Source organism: Sabethes cyaneus, chromosome 3 (assembly GCF_943734655.1).
Source record: "Sabethes cyaneus chromosome 3, idSabCyanKW18_F2, whole genome shotgun sequence".
Classification (NCBI taxonomy): Eukaryota; Metazoa; Arthropoda; class Insecta; order Diptera; family Culicidae; genus Sabethes; species Sabethes cyaneus.
The window spans coordinates 67,471,335-67,494,929 of NC_071355.1; the positions used below are offsets into that span (position 1 = coordinate 67,471,335).

Genomic DNA, 23,595 nt, shown 5'->3' on the forward strand with positions numbered 1-23,595 from the left:
GTAATCCGTAGAAAGCCCGATTCGCGGCTGCAACTCGTCGTTTCACTTCGCGGCTTACATCGTTGTCACATGTCACGAGTGTACCAAGGTATATAAATTCCTCCACTACTTCATATCGTTCCCCATCTAACTTCACCTCGGCACCAACACCACTTGAGCTCCCACGTTCCCTACCAGCAACCATGTACTTCGTTTTGGCGGTATTAATGGTAAGTCCCAATCTCGCAGCTTCCCTTTTAAAGGGCCTAAAGGCCTCTTCTACTGCTCTACGGTTGATTCCGATGATATCGACGTCATCCGCAAAACCAAGAAGCATGTGAGATTTCGTGATGATAGTTCCATTCCTTTCCACGTTTGCTCTTCGTAATGCACCTTCCAAGGCAATGTTGAATAGCAGGTTAGAGAGTGCGTCCCCTTGCTTCAGTCCATCCAACGTCACGAAAGCAGCTGAGGTCTCACCCGCTATTCTAACGCATGATTTGGATCCATCCAGCGTCGCACGAATCAGCGTAACTAGTCTCGTCGGAAAACCATGTTCTAGCATTATCTGCCACAGCTCATTTCGTTTAACTGAATCGTACGCCGCTTTAAAGTCCACAAACAGATGGTGTGTCTGCAAGTTGTACTCCCGGAACTTGTCTAGCAACTGGCGCAGGGTAAACATCTGATCCGTCGTGGAGCGACCCTCACGAAAACCAGCTTGGTACTCGCCGACGAAGGACTCCGCTAACGGTCTCAGTCTGCAGAACAGGATACGGGAAAGCACCTTGTAGGCAGAATTGAGCAATGTAATTCCTCGATAGTTTTTACACTCCATTCGATGTCCCTTTTTGAAAATTGGGCAAATGAGGCCATCCAACCACTCCTCCGGCATTTGTTCTTCCTCCCAGATCCTGACAATGATCCGGTGGATTGCTTCGTACAGCCGCTCGCTCCCCGCTTTTAGAAGTTCAGCCGGGATACCGTCCTTCCCAGCAGCCTTACCGTTTTTCAGCTCACTGATTGCCTTCTTAACCTCCTCCTGTGTTGGTGGCTCCACAGCTTGACCATCGCTTACAATTTCTATCCTGTCCCTGCTGATCTCCTCATTTACCTCTCCATTCAATAGTGTCTGGAAGTGCTCCTTCCACCTGGCTGCTACCGCCGTTTTGTCGGTAAGCAGGTTGCCAGCACTATCATTGCACATCACAGGCATGGCAAAATTCCTGCTTCTCACCGTTTTATAGAAACTCCGTGTGTCGTTGCTGGCGTATCGCTCCTCTGCGCCGGCAAGCACGTGCTCCTCGTACTCGCGTTTCTTTAGACGATGGATTCTTTTTTCCGCAGCTCTAGTCTCTCTGTATCTCTCTCTGTTTTGACGCGTTGCCGCAGTGAGCATGCGACTCCTGGCCTGGTTCTTTTCGTCTGTCACTCTCTGACATTCGGCATCAAACCAGCTGTTACGCTGTCTTCCACGCGTCGTGCCTACCACCTCTCTCGCTGTTGTTTGGATGGCACCAAGGATGTTCCTCCACAGCCCATTTATATCTTCTTCTTCTTCTACCTGCTGTTCTGCGATTCGCTGGTGAAGCTTCCTGGCGTACTCCACTGCAACGCCGTCTGCCGTTAACCGCTGGATGTTGAAACGCAGCGTCCTTTCAGTGCGAGCTTTCGCCGTGTTCGACAGCCTTGCGCGAATCTTACTCACTACGAGATAGTGGTCAGAGTCGATATTTGGTCCACGAAAAGACCGTACATCGATAACATCCGAAAAGTGTCGACCGTCAATCAAGACATGATCGATCTGAGAGCTAGAGTCTCCATTTGGATGCCTCCAGGTTTGTTTCCGAATATTCAAACGTGAAAAGTAGGTGCTACAGATCGCCATCCCTCTGGCCGCGGCAAAATTTATGAGCCTCAGATCGTTATCATTGGTCGACAGATGCAGGCTATGTCTTCCAATAACTGGACGGAAGAATTCCTCCCTCCCGATCTGCGCGTTTGCATCTCCGATGATGATTTTCACGTCGTGTTTTGGGCACTCTCCATAGGTCCTCTCAAGCTTGTCGTAAAACTCGTCTTTAGCATCATCGGATTTATCATTTGTCGGTGCGTATAAGTTGATTAGGCTATAGTTGAAGAATCTGCCCTTAATCCTCAACACGCATATACGGTCATCTACGGGCCTCCACCGGATAACTCGTTGCTTTTGTTTTCCCAACACTACGAAACCGACTCCATGTTCAGCTTTCTTACCGCCACTGTAGTAGATGTGGTACTTAAAAGAAGTGCCTGCAATAGGGTCTACTGCACGGAACTCCCTTTCTCCGGAGTTTGGCCACCGAACTTCCTGAATAGCAGCGATCTCCACTCCGAGTTGATGCAGCTCTCGAGCAAGCAAGCCAGCCCGTGCCGGTTCATGGAGAGTTCGGACATTCCAGGTACCAAGTTTCCAATCGTTATCCCTTAATCGTTTCCTTGTCCCTTGCCGTGTCCTATACCGATTGTTCCGTCCTGAATTTCTTTGTTCGTTGTTCGTGGTAATTGAGTTTTCGGTATACTACCTCACCGGGGTCGCGATACCTACATCCCGCTGATGGGTCTGCCATCTTAGGTATAGCTTGCGGGATACAGCATTTCATATTCAGCCGCCCGTTACGAGACAGACGCTGTGTGAGCCGCCCTCACCTGGAGAACAGGCGCTCTAGTTCGCACCTCCTAGCTTAGCTGCTTCAGTAAGTACGTCAAGCATTTCCGGGTAAGGCCATCGACCGTCATCATTTGACTTAGATCTGCGTGGAGGCGCCAGGTGGGAGCTTGAGAGAGCCAGAGCTATGTTTGACGCTCCTTCCAGGTAACTCTCTCCATTTCATACCCAAGACATTATGATGCAATAAAACCATTGAATTTGAAGAAATCAGCGAAAAAGTGATTTTTGAGAGGTCTTTTTATAAAACACTATGTAAGTTAGAAACGCCTAGAAATACGCCTACTATGTCTTTGGCAAAGTTACTTATATAATCTTTAGCTACAACTTTGTCAAAGAAGTTATCCTTCTATCTCTTTCTTATAAAAAGTTATTATGGATTATGTGTTCACAAGCCAAACTGGAACTTAGTCGTTGATTTCGCATTAATTGTCTATTAGAGTTGTACAACTTTGCTGAAGATTGTGGGGAGCTATTTTGAACCACAAAAAACTTTCCACTTAATTTTCGCTGCTGGACCACTGTGCAGTGGTCGAACACCAGAAGTACAAAAACTTTATGAAATATTTGTAATGGCCTTATAAGCCCTATCTCTCCTCTGTACAACACCGTTTGTCGTATGTTTCATGGGAAAATTTGGAAATATAGCGCGCACTCGATTATCCGGGTGTTCACTTTTATTTTCAGCCCGGATAATCGAATCATATTTTTGGTACTAAAATGTTTTTTGAGTGTCATGATTTTTGACTTGTAGGTGTCAAGTTTCTGTTGAGCAAACATTAATTTGCTTACCAACCAGGTAAATCTACGATAACGGCGCTGCAATCACTAGTTGGTAAAATAGAGAAATCGCTTCAAGCCAAAGAAATAGCTTTGGTGGCTTTTCTCGATGTTGAAGGAGCATTCGATAATGCATCCTATAGCTCAATGCGTTCCGCAATGGAATCTAGGGGCCTGGATAACTGTATTATCGAAAGGATCTAGCTAAAATGGAGCTAAAAGATCGAGAAATTTCTGCCGATCTTGCAAGTGCTGCATATCAATAACTGGGGCAATGAAAAGTACACCATTAGTTGCATTGGATGCTCTTCTTAACATGTTACCATTACATCAATTTGTAAAGCAACAGGCCGCAAAAAGTGCTCTGCAATTCAAACAATATAACAAGATTTTAGACGGTAATCTGACAGGACATTTAAGTATCCTTAAGGATTTCGGGTTAAACTCTGATGTTACTACGATTGAAGATTGGATGACAACAAAGACAAACTATGACGTTCCCCTCAAAGTGGTTAAATCAAGCCGCTATGTTTGGGAGTCTGGTGGGCCAAGCTTGCGTCCAGGTTCTATTGTGTTTTACACCGATGGGTCGAAGATGGGTGAAAATACTTGAGCGGGAGTATTTGGCCCTGGTATCAGTAAAGCTATACCTATGGGCCATAGTCCAACAGTATTTCAAGCAGAAATTCACGCCATTATTGAATGTGCGAATATCTGTTTAAATAGATTAAGTATAGATTTGCATATTTTCAGATAGCCAAGCAGCTCTGAATGCGCTTAAAGTATGTAAATCGAAGCTAATGTGGGAATGCATTCTTTCTCTTAGAAAATTGGCCAGTAGGAACGAAGTAACTTTATACTGGGTGCCCGGTCATTGTGGTATTGAAGGAAACGAAAAAGCCGACAGGCTAGCTAGAGAAGGTTCTGCATCAAATTTTATTGGTCCGGAACCATTTTGTGGAGTCCCGGAGCACACTCCTAAGGACCGAAATAAGAACATAGGAAACGTCCATGGTAGAATCAAATTGGAATGTCACGGATACATTCAGACAGGCAAAAAGATTCATAAGACCAAGTGCAGCAAAAGCCCGGATCTTATTAAATCTTAGTAAAGTAAAAGTAAAAGTAAAGTAAAAAAGACCTTCGGGTAATTACTGGTCTGTTGACTGGTCACTGCCCGAGTAGATATTACCTAAATAAAATTGGGAAAAATGACACTGTTCAATATCGTTTTTGCCAATTTGAAATGGAAACTGCTGAACATATACTCTGCAACTGTGGAGCATTAATAAATCAAAGAATGTCAATATTTGGAAAGGGATTATTAGAGCCCCACGAAATTTGGCAAAGCGATCCTGGCAGGGTATTAGGCATTATAAAACGAGTCGAGCCTAACTGAGATCGTGTGCTATGTCAACCATTGTCCTTCACACCTTAATTGTGACAGAATATATGACTAGCATCAAATCAAATATGGGTCATACAACAATAATCCTTATTAATGGGCGCAGTTGTGATATTGCTCTACAGGATAGGAAAAAAACGTGAAAACTATGACATTTGTGTGTAAAATAAATTATTTTAAAAAAATGTTTTTTTTTCACCCGGATAATCGAGTTTAAAAACCCGGATAATCGAATTCCCGGTTAATCGAGTCCCAGATAATCGAGTCCGCACTGTATCGCAATATTTATATGAAAAATGTAAACCTCGCTACAGATAACCAGTTACTGGTTGTTTTATTCAGTTAATGCCATTGCACACCTAATTTTCTGAATGTTTCTTGTTGATTTTTTTCTCAGCTTTTCAATGGTGGTCTTAAAACGAAAATCGGCGACTTATGGTGAAAATGGCGATTTACTGATAAAATCCAGTATGGCGACCCAATCTAAGACGGCTAATCGCTATTAAATGAGCGATATGCTTATTAAATTTTATGCGTGCTTGTGTGTATTGGGGTTTACCCTTCCTTCAAAGCTTGATCTACTTTACCCACATATTCCTCACTGCCAGTAGTATCCCATATTATAGCCGTCCCTGGCGGCTAAATAATATGGGATCCCCACGACCACTCGCTTGTCAAAGCAGATTCGATAACCTTGCGGCTACGGAGCCCCCCTTTAACGAGAATTACTCTGATGTATTGCAAACTTGTCCCATATTACCACTGTTATAAGCTTCCGACCATGACGTAAAATGACATGTCTAAATTATGGCATGTGGAAATTAAATGCTTGACTATCAAAAGATTCTGTATTTTAAGATAATTTATTTTCAACTGATTAAAATTGGCGACCCTTGATTAATCGGTTCATTACCCTATATATAGTTAGGGTTGCCAAATCTGAAAACTTCCAAAATCGGTTGGCACTGACTTCGAAAAAAATATCATAACTTTTTGTTTCCACGGCCAAACCCATATCGAGGCATCGTTTTACCTTTGTTATACTATAACAAAGGTTTAAAAATTGGTCGAAAAACACGAAATTGATCCGAGGCCCGGAGGGCCAAGTCACATATACCAATCGATAGGGTTCGACGATTTGAGCAATGTCTGTGTGTGTGTGTGTGTGTGTGTGTGTGTGTGTGTGTGTATGTATGTAATGATTTTTTCTATCGCCTGTTTCTCAAAGATGGCTGAACCGAATCGTTCGCTATTACTTTTGTTTGAAAGGTATTATTGTCTAGTAGATCACTATTGAGTTGCTTCGTGACACGACGTTTCGTTTAAAAGTTATAAGCAAAAATGTGAAAAACACGTGACACGGGTTTCTCTAGAACTACATGACCGATTTCAACGATCTTAGTATCAAATGAAAGCCCTCATTAAAGCTAAATTATTCAGAAATTTTTAATTGAAAACAAACAAGTAGTTTAAAAGTTATGCTTAAAAAACCTGTTTTGACAAGGAAATAATTATCGCCTGTTTCTTAGAGATGGCCAAACCGATTTATGCGCTATTAGTCTCATTTGAAAGATAATATATGCTAATAGATCACTATTGAATGTTTTTTTGATTGGACGTTTAATTAGAAAGTTATGAGCAACCGTATACACCACACCAAAATTAACAATAATTTATAATGATTTTAACCAAGATAATTTACCTAATTTGAAATATTTTAATATCAAACGAGAGGTTTTGACAATACGAATATATATGCAAAATTTCATAAGAATTGGTTGTACCGGTCAAAAGATATTACCCCTCGAACACTCGCGCCAACTTTTGTAACACAGTTACTCGCGCGCACTATAATCCCAAACCAAAGAAAACGTGCGCACTAGAGGTTTGACTGGGAAAACTTGGTTTTAGGTTTATCGAACCTTTAGAATAGTTTCTTGAAATTAAAAGCTCTATCGTCTGGTGGAATCTAAATTTTGATTAATCCCCCTAAAAGTGAAATAAAAAAAAAATTTTCTTCAGTGTCAATATAACACGTTGATGTGCTCTGCAAAGTTATAGAGCATATTATTACAAAAAATTTTGCTAGAGATAGTAATCTTCCATCTCTGCAGCTAAGATAGAAAAATCTTATTTATTGTATATGAATTTGTAAACTCAGTTTTTATATTTTTGCTCTTTTTGTAATTGTTGTATGACTTTTTCTTGTATTACAAAATTGTACAAATGATAAAAATACACAACTTTGCTGAATATAGTATACCTCTATGTTTGCTTGTTTAGGAACTGTAGAACTTTGATTATAAAAAATACCTTAATTTTGATTACGAATTACTCGACTACCAGCAGACGGATACATTTTAAACATTTTACATTGGCTAGTTTTGCTGCATACAGACACCATTTTTCCATATGAAGAAACGAAAGAAAATTCCACTTGGGGTCAATTGTGGTACACCTCGCATGCTGATTGTTTCGTTTCTGTGATGACGGTTTATGCTGATCTATTTTTCCAACAATTTAAATTATTAATGCATTGAATAATTATGACATTTTGCTCAGAATAAGTTTATTGAAGAATATTCGTTAGTTAAACAACGATTTGTAACTTTATAACAATATGGCGTTGAAAAACCTACACGTGTTGTACAAAATACAACAGCGTGAGTAACCGAAGGTTAATAAAAATTGATGAAAATTATTCAAGTAAACTCTATTGATGTGAATCAAATAGAATGGCATTACAGGAAATTATGCATAGTTCAAAAACCTATAAACTAGAGCTTTACTAGGCAATGTTAAAGAATAAGATTTCCTCTTACAACTTACTTTTATTTGCACTTACTCAAATTAATAACAACTTACTTATCCTTACTCAGGAATTACATGAAAATAGGATCTATCAAAATTTAAAAGTGTTCCTATTTTGTTCAAAATTTGTAAACTTATTCAATTTTCAAAAATTTTATGTAAACCAACGCATTACGCAACGTTAACCAATAGATGAATTATGTTCCGAAAACGTATCGATTTCTATCTCAAATACCATGTAAGACCGTATAACAAAGGTTCCTTTCACCACTAGGTGGATTAAATCGGGTTTTTTTTTTTCAAACAGAACTTTATATTGTTTGGTTTTATACAGTAATGACCAGATTTGGTTAGCCCATGATCAATTTAGGGCGCCGCTTGAGCAGTAGTAGAATGATCGACGGCGGTGAGTTTGAGGTAGTCGACGAATTTGTCTACCTTGGCACACTGGTAACGGCGTACAATGATACCAGCCATTAGACTCGGAGGTATATTATCAGCGCAAGTCGTACCTGCTTTGGGCTTCGCAAGCAATTGCGGTCGTACAGACTAAGTCCCCGTACAAAGTGCACCCTGTACAAGACGCTTATTAGACCGGTTTTTCTCTATGGTGTATGGAGGCGGAGAATGAACCACGAGCTCGCGGGTATCTATGGCGATTTCAGTATTCAGAGAGTGGTTAAAGCTGGACGGATACGTATGGCAGGACATGTCGCTAGAACGCCGGACAACTATCCTGCAAAAATGGTTTTCACATCGAATCCGCTAGGAACAAGACGAAGAGGGGTACATCGGGCGAGGTGGCAGGACCAGGCGGAGCGAGATCTGGCGACCACTGAGTGCCCGCGGAACTGGAGACCAACTGCCATGGATCGAAATACATAGAGAAATTATGCTACGAAGGCCTTGTCATAAGACGTTAGACCAATTAAGTAGGTAAGAAAACATTTACGGGAAAATTCCCGAATTCGGTGAAAAAATATTGAAAAATGTTTTATCTTACGGAATTTCGTATTACGGCCATTTTAGTGATTTCTGCGATGCTAAAAATGATGTAGACCATGGAGGGGTTAATTGCGCTAGACGTTGCAAGTAAATACCATCCAAAGGTGCACCACAAGTCCCCAAAATAGTCGATAGCAACGCAAACTATATCTCATTGGTGGTGCATGTCCAAAAAGAATCCAAATGAGACCGGAATGATTAGAATCGCCGAATAATAGCGTCAGGCCGGACGATTCGCCGAATTGACGATCATCATGTGACTTCATTCTTATCCATTGTTGTGCAAACGCGTTGCATATGGGAAAGCGATCAATCAAAACACGAAGTGAGAACGACAATGTCGAAGTTCAATTCCGCCATAACAAAGAAAAAGATCATTAATTCTGGTGCGCCATCCCCTCACATTTTGATAATATACTGGAAGGCACTCTTGCGCCGTGCTTCGTGTAAGAATGATATGCCCCCCAAAACATGACAAAAGGATTAGACCACTAGAAAGTGCAGACACTCCGGACAGTTTGCCCAGATGATCAGTACTTCCGTACCGACTACAAGACCGGGACAACTGGGATGAACATAAACTGCGTGGGATTCGACTGTGTCGGAAGGATGACGGATTTCCAAAACACTGTATATATTACGTCCCAGTAGAAAAGAGGATGTAGCCAGAAAATCTGCAGCAGAGCAAAGTCCAAAACCAAAAGCATCATCGCATCGCGCAGAGGAAGACTAGTGAGCATCGTATTGCTCGATGTCAGAATCGTTAGACTCACTGTCATGGTTAGCGTCATCAGTTTTAAACAAACGAACCCGTTGATGTTATCATGACAATAATGTACTAAAAATTCGGAACGAGTCAACAGGGGAATCAAAATTGACTTTGGCCTAGAGTTTTCAGTACCCCTCCTGGCTCTGCCGCACGTAGGACCGGCTGCTGCTGCTGATTGTTTGCGAAAATATATCAACTATGGCAATGAGACTGAGCACTTCCAAAATACCATGATCGATACGGCCCGGTTCCCGGTGTCTAGTTTTATGGTTCCGGCACACCATCGCACGCCATCGGTCGGGCAGAGGTTAACAAACTGATTATGCAAACGGGACAGTGCTGGACGCCGGAGCTGCTACCGGCGTTTATTGCGGAGAGCTAGAGCATTGAATGAATTTTACGCATTCAGTTGATATATTCCAAGCTAAAATGTCTGCGATTGCGTGCGAAGTACAATCGACATTCCAACAAATTTTGCTGAGGTATTTTGTTATGATAACCAGACAGTTGGTGGTCGAAATAAAGCGATCGTTTTATACCAGTTCTTTTAAACAACCCGTATTTTTACCGTATGTTTTTAATAATATGAAATAAAGATTACCATACGAGCTTTCCATCGTTCTGGCATAACACAATTTTATCAGTACAGACTCAACTTTACCAATTTTGTGCTATTGGATACAGGTAAATATTTTATCTTGAGGTTCGGTCCGACATTGAAAGAATTCGCAACTGTCTTCAAACGAGAATGCATTTTTTGTTTTCGAAAAACAGATACTGATGAAGCCCGCAAGTCGTAGGTGAAATCCGTATCTGTCGTGTATAAAATTAGCTAATAGTGGATCCAATTAAAATAATCGTGAAAAAAGTTCTTTAATTTCAATCTCGAATCACTTGATGTGTAATTACGGTATCACGATGGCTATTCGAAGATATTTTAATATTTCTAACCCAAAGTGGAAAAGGGTGCCATGTTTTTGCCAATCTACCCATTCTCGCTTTAAAATCTGTTACAAAAGGTGAGTGTGTTTAGGTACGAACTTTGCCTGTGAATGATCTTCAAACAGCATGTTATCTGATCGTATAGATTTCATCCTATTATTGCGATTAATGTGCCAAGTAAATACTAGTAATTATCTAACCGAAGTCTCAGACAGGTTTTAGAGTCTCAGCAGAATACATTATAAACTATTAAACCGCTTGTTTTATGCTGAAGCAATTTACGGAATGACCCATGATTGTGCATGATGTTTACTCCTTTTGCTTCTATTAATTGCCTGTAGTTTAATATGTTTCCAATCAATTAGCATTGTTCCGGGAAATTAAAACATTCCATTGTTGTTAAAAATATTTCCTTCATGAGAGGCTCAGTGCCGGAAGGGGCTTCCTGCCTATAGGCATACCTGAACCATATCATTGACAGGCACTCAGCAATCGCATCCATGTAATTGTTGTACAAGCATGCACGGGGAACGTGCAATTTCTGTAAATACCGACGGATTCTGATTACTCAACCATTCGTTAGCGCGAAACATCAAACTCGTCCCCTTTATTTGCATTGTCAATGCGATCCTGTTGTAAGTCTATATCTAAAACATTACAGAAAGCTTGGTAATTATTGTTTAACCAGGGCTACGATTCCAATCATGTCAGCAGAATGTGCAGTGTGTAGTAGTAACCCGATGGTCACTGGAAATACACGGGTTTCACGATGTCTGCTGTCTGCCCATAGTTCGGAATAGATAAATATTCAAACAGCAGAACATTTCGCACCTATCAGGTTCAGGCCGCGAGCGACACAGCCCCGGGCGTCGTATTTCGACTTTACCGCTCCAGTATCAGTCATCGCAATTGTCCGGCAATTTACACTCGTTTGAATCGCTAATAAGTTGTGCCAATGTTTCACGCCGCGGTCAGTAGCCGCGGCAGAATATTCCGCCGCCTCCTTACGAGCCGTCGCAAACACATCCACACGGAGTTCACAGGGCAGGGTAGTGGTGTTGTTTGGTTGGTACGATGTGACACACATTGACCATTGCAAACACACGAACCCGTGTGGCTTTGATGAATGTGCATTGCGTTGCGTTGAACAGTGGTTGTGACGTCAGCGACGTCAGCAGCCAATGGCACGACTGCTGGCAACACTGGTGCTGTGTCGCTTTCCCGGCTCACATTGGACAATATTTCTTCATTAGCAAATGTTGAATGGTAATGAGTTTTGCGGTTAGAAACAAGGCTTGCTTTGTATTTGGCAATCCGTTGGAGTTTTGGTCGAGCGTAATGACAACGGACCGGCGAAAATGCCGGCTTTGATTTTATTAATTACATACAGGTAAATGAGCTTGAAGACGGTCAATTTGGCGACTCATTTCCGGCTGTAGGTAACTGTAACCTTTTGCAACTTTGACTCTGATATGCGAGGTGTTAGCAATTTATTTCAATTCAAATTACTTCTGATTTGTTGGCATCGTTGTCATAAATGCTGATTCTATTTAGGCATTTGACACGACCCCTAATTTACATTTGACTCGACACAGCTTGAGTAACTGTAATTTTGGCACCTCTATGAAGAACTTTTGTCTGGGGCGCCAATTCTTCCAATTATCTGACTTTAAACTACAGTAGAATGCCGGACAGTTACCCTGCAAACATGGTGTTTACTTCAAATCCGATAGGAACAAAATGACCAGGGGCGCAACGAGCTGAATGGGTAGACCAGGTGGAGCGAGATCTGGTGGAGAGTACACGATGTCTGAGAAATTGGAGATCGGTAGCCCACAATCGAACGAACTGCAGAAGTTTTATTCTTCAGGCTATTTCTAAGGACGGCAAGCCAATAAGGTAAGTAGGGTTTATTTCTAATTCCCGTCGTAATAAGGAAAGCCACTCTAATTTTCATAATTTCTTAGGTGGATTTAATGAATACTCCAAAAGCTCTGCTGCTGATTTGACTCAAACACACTTACCTTCCGATCCGTGCCCTTTGAATTCACTAAAAAGCGATTAATAAAGCATTTGATTGAAATTACGCAACTGACTTTATATCTTAAATTCGTAGTATCGTTTTAAAATCCGTCCATCAAAATATGTCATTGTCCGAACTAAAAATTACAAAAATTTTTACGAAGCTAGCGCGCATGTATTTGTATTCTGCAAAATTTCTGTAGGTTATGCAAGTTTTCCCGACTGCAGAATAACAACAATGCGTTGCGTGAGTTATTTTCATTTTATGAATGACGGAAATTGAAACGATTAGTCGACATTTTCTTCTTCGTCGCACGAAAAACCGTTGGAAATTTGGCTGCTGGGAATTCTTCAATGAAAAAAAGCATTTAAATAGATCTCTGCTCATTTATCGCGTATGAGAGGCAACAAACTAAAATATTAGAGAATAACTAATTTTGCATTGTGTTTCATAAAAATTGCTGATAATTTTAATAATTTGTGTTGCATAGGACGGAAATAGGCAATTACGACGAAGTAGCAACATACCCTAACTAATGCATTTTGTTGTTAAAATTAAAATTTACTTTTGATTTGAAAAATATATGTGGGTCATTCCACATGACTAAGAAAATCGGAAAAATTGCAATCGACCATCAGCGATATTTGGCATAATATGTGACGCTACTCCCTATTTTTCGTTCAAATTTTCAAAATAATTTGTTTTTCGGGTACAAATATTTCGGAAACAGTTTATGTAAAAATATGTCAATATACTTTTTCTAAGAGTTTTTGCTAGCGAATCATGCTATCAGTTTTTATCTAATTTGCCAATATATTTTTTTGTCAGGCAAAGGGTGAACGAACATGTACCAATCTATCTCTGTTTACCATCTCCTATCCCTACCTCCACATGGTGCCGACGGAACCCCGGTTGCCGTATGCAAATAGGGAAGAAGGCACAGTGGCTCATGCCCACACTAAGATGGCAGCCACGTCAGTGGGGCAAGGACCTTAGGTTAACTACCTACTGTACCCGAAAATTCAGTGTTACAGAAAATGAAAGACGAAATCGATCTGGATTATTGAGAACTGGAAGCTGGCCGTCTGAAGCTTGCAATCATGGGGCTGAGCGAGGTCCGCTGGCCGAATACTGGAGAACAAAAGACATCATCCGTGTAAATCTTACTCTACCCTGACATACGAGGTGAAAAATGCTACTTAATGCCCGGGGCTACATGCGGCCCTGATGAAGTAGGAACCGTCAAATGAAAGAGTAATCGTTGCAAAATTCAGAACACGGGTTAGAAACCTTACAGCAATCCAGTGCTAAGCGCTAACAGATACTGCCGACTTGCAGGAGAAAAAGAGTTTCTACAGCCAGCAGAATAGCATGGTTGAGAAAATCCCGAAGGGGGGCATCCCAATCCAATTGGGCGACTTCAACGCGAAGATTGATTTAAACAACGCGGACCTTGAACGCGTTATGGAACGCCATGACCTAGGAGAGATAGACGAAAGCGGGGAGTTGTTTACAGAATTCTGTGGTAATAACAATATGGTCATTGGTGGATCGCTCTTTCCTCATAGACCAGTACATAAAGTCACGTGGGTTTCCCGCGACGGTCGAACAGAACACCATATCGACCACATCTGCATCAGCCGAAAATGGAGAAGGAGCCTTCTTGATGTACGCAACAAACGCAGCGCTGATATTGCCTCCGACCATCATCTTGTTATCGCTGAGATATGTTTTGTTGTCGCACGTGTCCAACGACGGGAAGAGAAAGCTGGGTACCGTTACGACGTCCGCCGATTGGAGAATCCTGAGGTCGAGGTGAAAAGGGCCTCGGAGTTGCCACCTGATGGAACCGTCGAAGAGCAATGGACTGGCATGAGGGACGCCTTCATCACGACCAGTGATGAAACCCTCGGCAAAGTGCGCAGCGGGCGGAGGGAGTGGATATCGGATGAAACTTGGAGGAAGATCGACGTCGAAGGCCGGCATTCAGCGAGCGCGAACCAGGTCGGCTAAGACAGCTGTCCGTCAACGATACGCCGAACTGGAGAGGGCTGTTAAACATGCTTGTAGGCGGGACAAGCGAGCTGGACTAACTCCATAGCCGAACAAGGAGAAACCGCCGCCGCCAATGACACCCGTTTGTTGTACGAGATTTCTCGCCGCCTTAGTGGTGCCAGGATGAATACAAAGATGCCGCTAAAGGACAGAGCTGGACAGCTACTGACTGACCGTACAGAACAGCTTAAGTGATGGACTGAACATTTGGTCAACAACTCTTCGGAGGTATAAATGTCAGAGACCAACAAAGCGTATAGCGCCAACAATTCGTCGAATTAATCGCGTCAGCTCGCAAGCGCCATCGCTTGATGACACTGTATCACGTTACTTTGAATTACTCTCAAAGTACTCTGTAAGGTCCTCAACCGAATGCAGGAGAAGATCGACACTACTTTCCGGCAGCAGTAAGCTGGATTCCTTGCTACCCAATCATATGTAGACTATATCACAACGCTCCGCATTATATTGGAATAGATCAACGAATTCCAGGACTCAGTACAAGGCGTTCACAAGGTTTTGCACAACGGCGTCTTGTCCGGCCCTATACGGATTACTGCTGGTGTGAGACAGGACTGCATTTTATCACCGCTTCTGTTACTCATTGTTATGGATGAGATATTAGTTGGAGCTTTTGACAGTAGACCAAATCGAAGATTGCCTGGGAATCCTCTAACGATGGAGCAGTTAGATGACCTCTCCGAGAACTCCCACGCTAAACGTCACAGTCAATGTAGCAAGAACTAAATATATGGTAGGGTAAAGAACTAGTTTTAAGCAGTCTAAGCGGGTCACTGATTGTTTTACCTTATTACAAGCGATGGGTTGACTAAGTGGGGGATATCAGCATACCAATCTTCTTGCTATCTTAGTTCTTCAAGCTGTTACCATTGGAAGACACTATTGTTGAGCTAAACTTTTGATTTTTCGCTTTAAAAGTTGGAGCGGCGGAACTAATTTTGAACACACCGAACCCATTTTCACCCGCAAGGTGCTATTTTAAGCAATCCGGAAATCTGAATTTTTTTACATCCCGTTAAAAAATCCCTCGAACTTTTCCCCCTATTCAGTAAGTTCGCGTTCCTATCCGCGACCTACTAATCGGCATCTGATGCGTAATCGGCATAGCGTATCGGCATAGATGCGTAAAATGCCATCTGTCTAAATTGTTTATCGGGGCATACACTCACCGCACCGTTCGGCAAACGGTATTCGTCGTCTCTTTTATTCTCTGGTTTTCTTATGGGAAACTGCGAGTTTGACGTCTCACTCGCTGTTCATAAGGATGATGGGAGAACAAAAGAGGTAAACATATAGCAGTACAAACGATCCGCTTAGAACAGTGTTGTCAAAGCAAATAACATTGAAACACATCGTTGCTTTATTAAATCACTGAGCAAATCTTCGAAAATTATTGAAAAAGCTGTCTTTTGTGTTGTTTTTAATAAAGAAAAATTAATTATGAACATACATTTCTCTTGAAAGTATTGAACAACGTTTTCACCATAGGAGGTTTCAGTTAATTTCAAACTTAAAATTCTTATTTCCAGAACCGAAACAGTGTCTTGGTAACACGATAGTTCATCAGTTGTGCTGCAGCTGCTGCTAGTGATGAACAGGTTCCGTCAATTCAGAATTTGTTTTCCGTTTTGTTAGAAAATAATAAAACTTTTGGCTAGTGATAAAGCCTTAGATAATAGAAAAAAGAGACTGAATAATATGGTATGTGACAATTGAGTGCTTGACTTTCAGAGTGGTTGTAATCAGTGCTGAAAATTTGATGAATTCGTTAGTAGCGAGGTGGCGATTGCTGAAGAGCAGCTGAAAAATGTACGTTTTTGGACAACAATTTTTAATTCACCATATTTCTTGTCGGAAACCCAGTAAATTGTGCTTGTGTGAATCAAATGTATGGTTAAGTGATTTGTGAAGATGATCCTATCAAAAGATTTTGAAAATATGAATAAAAAGTGCATTTTCGGATCATTTATGTTCAACTGATTAAAATAGGTAACACTGCTTAACTCGTTCCTTACCCTAGTTAACATTGACAATCCCACCAACTTTACAGTAGCTGGACAACAAGTTGAGCAGGTAAACGCCTTTCAATATCTTGGTAGTTAGACAACGACCGATGGTGGCCACACGGATCAGGAAGGCCAGGGGTGTTTTTGCAGGTCTGTGAAACATTTGGCGCTCAAATTAAATCACTCTACATTCGAAAACCCGAATTTTCAATTCAAACGTTAAATCCGTACTGCTGTATGTCTGAGAAACATAGTGCGGCTGATCGGAGACAATGCAAAATTTTTATTAATCGCTGCTTGCGATTTATTACTCCTGTCTGGTGTACTGAACCCGGGATATCCAACGAGGAACTCCATCGTCGGTGTCATCAACAACCGATAGTAACAGAAATTCGTCAACGTAGGTGGAAGTGGATCGGGCACACCATGAGGAAGGAAGCGAATGAGATCCGCAGAGAAGCACTCGACTGGAATCCACAAGGACAGCGTAGAAGTGGCAGGCCCAGCCCAAGTAAAAATTTGGGTTATATTACACTCTTATGGTGGCATTTGAGACCAAAATTAGTAATGAAAACCGCCTTAAGAGTACAATAATACTAATATTGTTGCTTGGGAGAGACTCATGGCTACGCAGTGTAGCCATCGACATCTGGACTGTAGACGAGAACCGGTCCTGGCAACAGGTAAAAGCGATGGCGGGTAACCGTCGGCAATGGAGATCTTTGCTTTCATCCCTTTGTTGATATGATACCGCCCGTGTGCTGCCACTCCGCTATTGACCAGGACCGATGAAAATTGCAAAATGATGGCTGGAAAAAACATACTTGGGACAGCACACTATTCCTCATTGTGCAACCTTATCAGGTCCCTGCATGCTGATCAATACCGACGCCAGCCACGTCCGAATGCGGGTCCCGGTGGGATGGGAAGGAATGTTAGTCCAATACTTGTTGCTACTAAAGACCAGGGAATCATCTGCATCTTCACAAGTATTTCGGGAAAGGAATTGTTGTTAGTAGATGGGGGAGCTAGATGGATAAGGTAAGTATGTAAGCACCAGTTATATGAGGCTAACTTGGATATTCGAAAATTTTCTTGTAACGCCAGTAATTACGAAAATTAAGATATTAACAATACCTTTTTAATAAATTTAATATAATGCCGATAGTGTTCATATACAACCATAATTTAATTTATATCGAAAAATACTATGCACATGCGAGATTTACGGCTCGAAAACTACGTGACAACTTGAACTTATTACCTATACCTGAAAATAAAAATCAGGGATAACGAAACGAGCCAATATAGTCCCTAAGTTGATAAGCATTTCCTCCTATCAACGCTAATATGCAGAGATATAGCGCCCTACACGCTTCTTTCATCCCTTTGTTGATATGGACACATAAGTAAGTAAGTTTATAACCTAGTAGCTGTAATCCTTGTCTTATTTGCAATACTTAACTTTGCTTCTTCTAAGCGATAATTAAAAATTGAAAATTGAATTTGTAAACCTTCAAAAACATAACAAAACGATGACTAAAAACGATAAGCCAACGTAAAAACAACGAATGTGCGATGAAAAGACGACGAAAAAGTGATGAAAGGATTATGATATGATATGTCGGAATAAACATAAAAACACGTCGAAAAGACACCAAAACAACCACAAAACATCTGAGGGGTTGTGTACAAGACACGACCGAATATGTAGGTGACGCAGGACTACGTGAAGTCTCTTTGTAGTGATAGTAGCATGTATCCATGCATGTGAGCATTCGATTCTTCGTGTAAATATACTATATACACTCCACCTGCAAATGACGGATCTCAGTAGAAGCATGTCCATGAACCTGACAATACTGAGCACCAGAGCAGAGGGTCCAAAGCCCCTAGAAAGGAGGATGGTTTTAACAGCTGTTATCCATGGCTAAATGTAAAAACGTGAATGGATAAACCCCTAATCCAAGGTGTCATGCGATCCGTGCCGAGGCATGAATGGTGGGGGTTCTATAAATACTCAGCCGCAAACGGAGCCTGTGGAGTACTAGGGCGCCCCCCACAGTAAACTGCCCTTACCGCATCATGAGGGGCTCTGATGCGGCGGACTCTTCTTTCCCCTCAACTCGTGGGACTTTATATGGATAAAAACATAATAAATTTAACTTCAGTGAACGTGGACGGATTAGATAATCCGTTCGCGAGAGGCGGAATTCACAGATCTCCACCGATGGATACAAGTGTAAGCGCCAGCGTAAGCGGAAAAGGAAGCGGCACACCTGTCGCTCCAACTGCATGTACGCCGGACGAAGCGATGACCAGCCTGTCGCAAATAAAAGCAGCAAACCCATTCGCGGGAGGAGGCATCCAGGATGCACCTAGAAGCGCTAGTGTGGGTGGCAAAGGCAGCGGTATGCCTACCACGCCGGACACAGCGATGAACGGCCCAGCGCTAATCAGGACGATGGGAAAGAATAGGGACGCACTACCTAAAGTGGTAGCAGCGTCACAGCAGCTCAATGTAATCATCGAGTTCATGTCAGGTCGCGGCAATTTCTCCAAGGACCTGAAGCAGAGCTTGCTCATGCTTCGGAGAACCTTGACCAAGGGCGACCAAAACGCACAACGATCTCGTGGCGCGTGCTAGAGAGGTGAAGAAAGGGACCGCGGAGGCGTCGAAGTCAGTACAGACGGATGCCTGCCCGTTGACATGGTGTCGCAACCAGTTTGTCACTGGGTAGTACCTATCGTCGCTTGTGCTTGAGAGTGGCGAGTGCGTATCGCACAGTGTCACATGACGCAATCTGCGTCTTAGCGGGTATGACGCTTATTGGCATCATCATCAGCGAGGACGTAGAACGAGTGCTTCAACCAACGTGGGACTAGAGGCATACGGAGTACCACAAGATCGGCCTCGATGACCACATGGCAACGGGCAAGGTCTGATTCCACAAAAGACCAGTGGACACATTGACTTATCCCGGAACTATTCGGGTGGGTCAACAGACGCCACGGCGAAGTCAACTTCCACCTGACACAGATTCTGTCAGGGCATGATTGTTTTAGACAGTATCTGCGCAAGTTGGGCATGGGGAGTCCCCTGCATGTCCCGAATGCGTGGATGTAGAGGAAACTGCAGAACATGCTTTCTTCATATGCTCTCGTTTCGCGGACGCTAGAAGCAACATGATGGCAGTGAGTGGACAGGACACTGTTTCGGATAACTTACCAATCGTTCCACCACGTTGAAGGGATTTTATCAATTCAATCCCCTTTTATCAACAGCACATCTTTTCATTACACTTCTTTCAATGCAACGCAACATCCTAACGCAGACATCAAATTGGACTAGATTTAATCGCGTTTGAAAGAAATTTGTTGGCACGAGAGCGCTGTGTCACTCTTTCTGGCGTATTTCCCAAGCAAGGACATCAAAATGGACTAGGTTTAATCGCGGTGTTAAAAAAATCTTGTTGAGACGAGGACACTTTGTCACTTGGTTTGGCTTACTTCCCAAGCACAGATATCAAATTGGTCTAGGTTTATATTATCGTAAAGAATCTTCCAACCAATCACGAAGCGAGGATTACCAGTTGGACAATGCTCCATTATTTTCAATTTTTCAATAGTACGTACTTTGAAATCGAAAGGTTTTATTATTGGTGTGGATGCGTAGAAGATTTTCCGATCGATTGGCGTAAAAATATTTAAAATCGATCTGGAAACCGCTTAAAATCTTTCATTTTTCATGACGCTCGCATTTTTCGATTTTTTGGAATGACACCCTATCTGAAACCTTCCCGTAAGACGTAGTCCTACGTCAAAACTCCATAAGGAATGGGACTGATATACGAGTAACGGCAGTGTAGTTACATGAAACTTAACTAATTTGTGTAAAACAGTTTTGCAAAGAACTGACGAAATATGTACTAATTTGTCAAAAACGACTTTGATTAATTTTAAATAAAACATATGCAAAACACACTTTAGTCTTGGAATGAGCCGAAATAGAGAACACTATCAAACTATGGTTGTATATTACCCTAATAGGAAAGCCTGCGGAAAGCCTTGCAACTCGCTTACGGTTTGCTTTGCTTGTAAAATCACGTGTTGACTTGCTAAAAACATATGTTTCGTTCAAAGAGTAATGTACCTCCAAAACTTTAATCAACAAGTGCCATAACAGTTACCGTTCGTTTATAGAAGTAATTTCGAGAATGAATGTAACGACACTTCCGCTGTTTGTGTTTATCATCGCGTACAGTAGGACTTGCATGTTTCATTCAAAATATTTATGTAACTTTTTGCCTTTGATCGTCTAACCAAATGTGGCGGCATGGTTCTTCTGACACACGACATTTAAATTTTTTCACAAAAATAGATTACTAAACGAGCCATTGCGACAGCTGAAACAAAAACCAGACTTCGCTCTATAACAGTGCTATGACATCAACCGAAACCGAACTAGTCGCGATTTCCAGCCTAGCACACACGCTTCATTTCAATTAACACGGTTGTACCTGTTCGATACTATTCAAGGTCACCAAACAACAAACCGTGGCTAACAGCCCCGTCGCGGCAGTGCACCACCAATACAGCGGAAGCATCGATAAAATACGGAAAACGAAACATTCGAGCGCAGCAACAATCACTGCAAACCGCACGTTCCTTTCACGGTTGTCGCCTTAGGTATGCTAAACAATATTTATCGGCCAACTCTAATCAGCTGATTCTGCACGAACTTTCCGGCAATCCAATAAACCAGCCGTCGTTTTCGGAAAGTGAAAGTTTCTTCAGCCAGTACCCACTCAATTCCACAAGAATTGACCTCTTTCGATCGATGTTGACATTTTGCAGTTGCTTTTATTGCACAACTGGAAACGACGACGGTCGTCGACGTTGATTACCTGTTCACTGTCAACACCAGCAACGTATCGTATCGGCGAGCAGCATAGTTGCTTGACCAGTTCGCTCCACACACCGCATGGGAATCCAGTCGGAACAGGGTTGTTGAAGGTTTTTCGCGTCAAATCACCACTCTAATTATTCGATCTCACTAACTATCACAGAATCCAATTGGAAACGAGCAAAAGGCACCGTGCACTTATCCCGACGACCGTGCTTTAACCGACTGACAGCCCGTCACCGACGAATTGACGAAATCAAAACAAAACTCGCTACGTTTAAGTTCGAATTGTTTTTGTATAGTATTTCTTTGCTTATCTACAACAGAGCTTGTCACATGAGTATTTTGTATACGCTGAAAACATAACGAGAGTAAGCGAAACAACCGAAAAAGCATATCCGATGCAGTCATTCCTATTGGATTCTGGTCAGTCAAAACCTGTTTCGTTGAGGCGTGCAGAGTGCGCATGTTCACCAACTGTCAGACTCTGCTCCCCGGTATGAATGAAAGGAATGAAAGCATTCGACAGCAAACACAACCACCACGACGCCGGCGCTAGTGTACTCTGAAAGTAACGTGAGGTTTCGCATCCGATCTAGATCAGTGTTCTTTGATGCAGCCCAGCAGTTTTGACTACTTCGATTTGATGTGTAAGCCATGTGGTAATCAAGGTATAATAAATGTACTAATTCAACTACGTTTAGATGCATTCAACGGTAAGATAAAGTAACCAGATTATTTCTAAATGAATAAGAGACATTGGATGCCAAATAAGAAAGAATAGAAAATTGGTTCTGTAGTGCATAACAATTTTTTGGGGCAATTTAGTACAAAACTACTCATTCATAAACTCATGCTCATGATCTTGACGGTAATCTTTCCAATAGGAAATGGTAGAATAAAGTATTGAAACAAAATGTAGTGGAAACAGCAGAAAAGTTGTTATAATGAGAATATTTTTAGATTCAAATTTGCCTCGTCCTCCATCTCTTTAAGTCAACCATCGAATAAAAAGTTTTTGTCAAACTGGTTTTTCTAATCGGGACGCCGCACCGTGGGATGAAACCCAAATCTAGGTGGACAAAAGTAATTACGCTTAAACCGTTAGTCCTAGGTATAAAGTATCTTCGAAGAAAATTTGTTATTTCAACTTCCGCGTTTTTTGCTTTATATGGCATTAGGGTGACCACCATAGTAAGCGTGTGCAAAATATAAACTTTTTTATGGTTGAAGTTAGCTGAATAAAAGGTTCTGCAAAGTTAAAGAAAATTAAATTTTGAGTAACTTTGCTAAAGAAATAAAAGCCCTATCTTTTATGGTTGATGGACTGGGGTAATTTAAAGTTTTTTGGTCGGGGTGGACCTAAAAAATCTGTTTTTCCTTAATATCTCCTTTCGTGTTTATTTCTCACAAATCACGCCTTCTGAGAACTTTTACATCCATTGAAAACGCACATTTTGTTTGAAGCAATCAGGTCGCTATCTCTTTCGGTTCTAAAGCTACAGACAGTTTTTCTAAAAAAATATTCTTTTTTCAAATGTCAATAACGTAAAAACTGCTCAAAAGCAGCACATGAAATTTTGTATGGATATTTAGTAATATATTGGCCACCGAAATTAATTGAGATCGCATCGGTCCAGGTCGGCCCTTTTTTGCTAGACCGTATTGAATATGAAGTAAAAATTACCATTTTACTTACCAAAATCACAATTTTTACGATAAGAAGATAGATTAAAAAACAAAAATAATTCTAAATATTTGTATTTAACTTAATCATGCAAAAAAAATACAAATAAAAAATACAAACAAACATTTTTGTTTTTTAATCCATCTTATTACCGTAAAAATTGTGATTTTGGTAAGTAAAACGGTAATTTTTACTTCATATTCAATACGGTCTAGCAAAAAAGGGCCGACCTGGACCGATGAGATCTCAATTAATTTCGGTGGCCAATATATTACTAAACATCCATACAAAATTTCATGTGCTGCTTTTGAGCAGTTTTTACGTTATTGACATTTGAAAAAAGCATATTTTTTTAGAAAAACTGTCTGTAGCTTCAGAACCGAAAGAGATAGCGACCTGATTGCTTCAAACAAAATGTGCGTTTTCAATGGATGTAAAAGTGCTCAGAAGGCATGATTTGTGTGAAATGAACACGAAAGGAGATATTAAAGAAAAACGG

General features: G+C 41.4%; 1 protein-coding gene across 2 annotated transcripts in view; it reads right to left on the bottom strand.

Annotated features, from left to right (window-relative positions):
- LOC128743883 (furin-like protease 2) overlaps positions 1 to 21,716 on the bottom strand; it is an 803,052-nt gene extending 781,336 nt beyond the window's left edge. For both annotated transcript variants that reach the window (XM_053840572.1, XM_053840570.1), the window contains exon 1: positions 21,411 to 21,716. The gene's annotated coding sequence lies outside the window, so the exon portion shown is untranslated. The remainder of the gene's footprint in view (positions 1 to 21,410) is intronic.
- Positions 21,717 to 23,595: the final 1,879 nt, after the last annotated feature.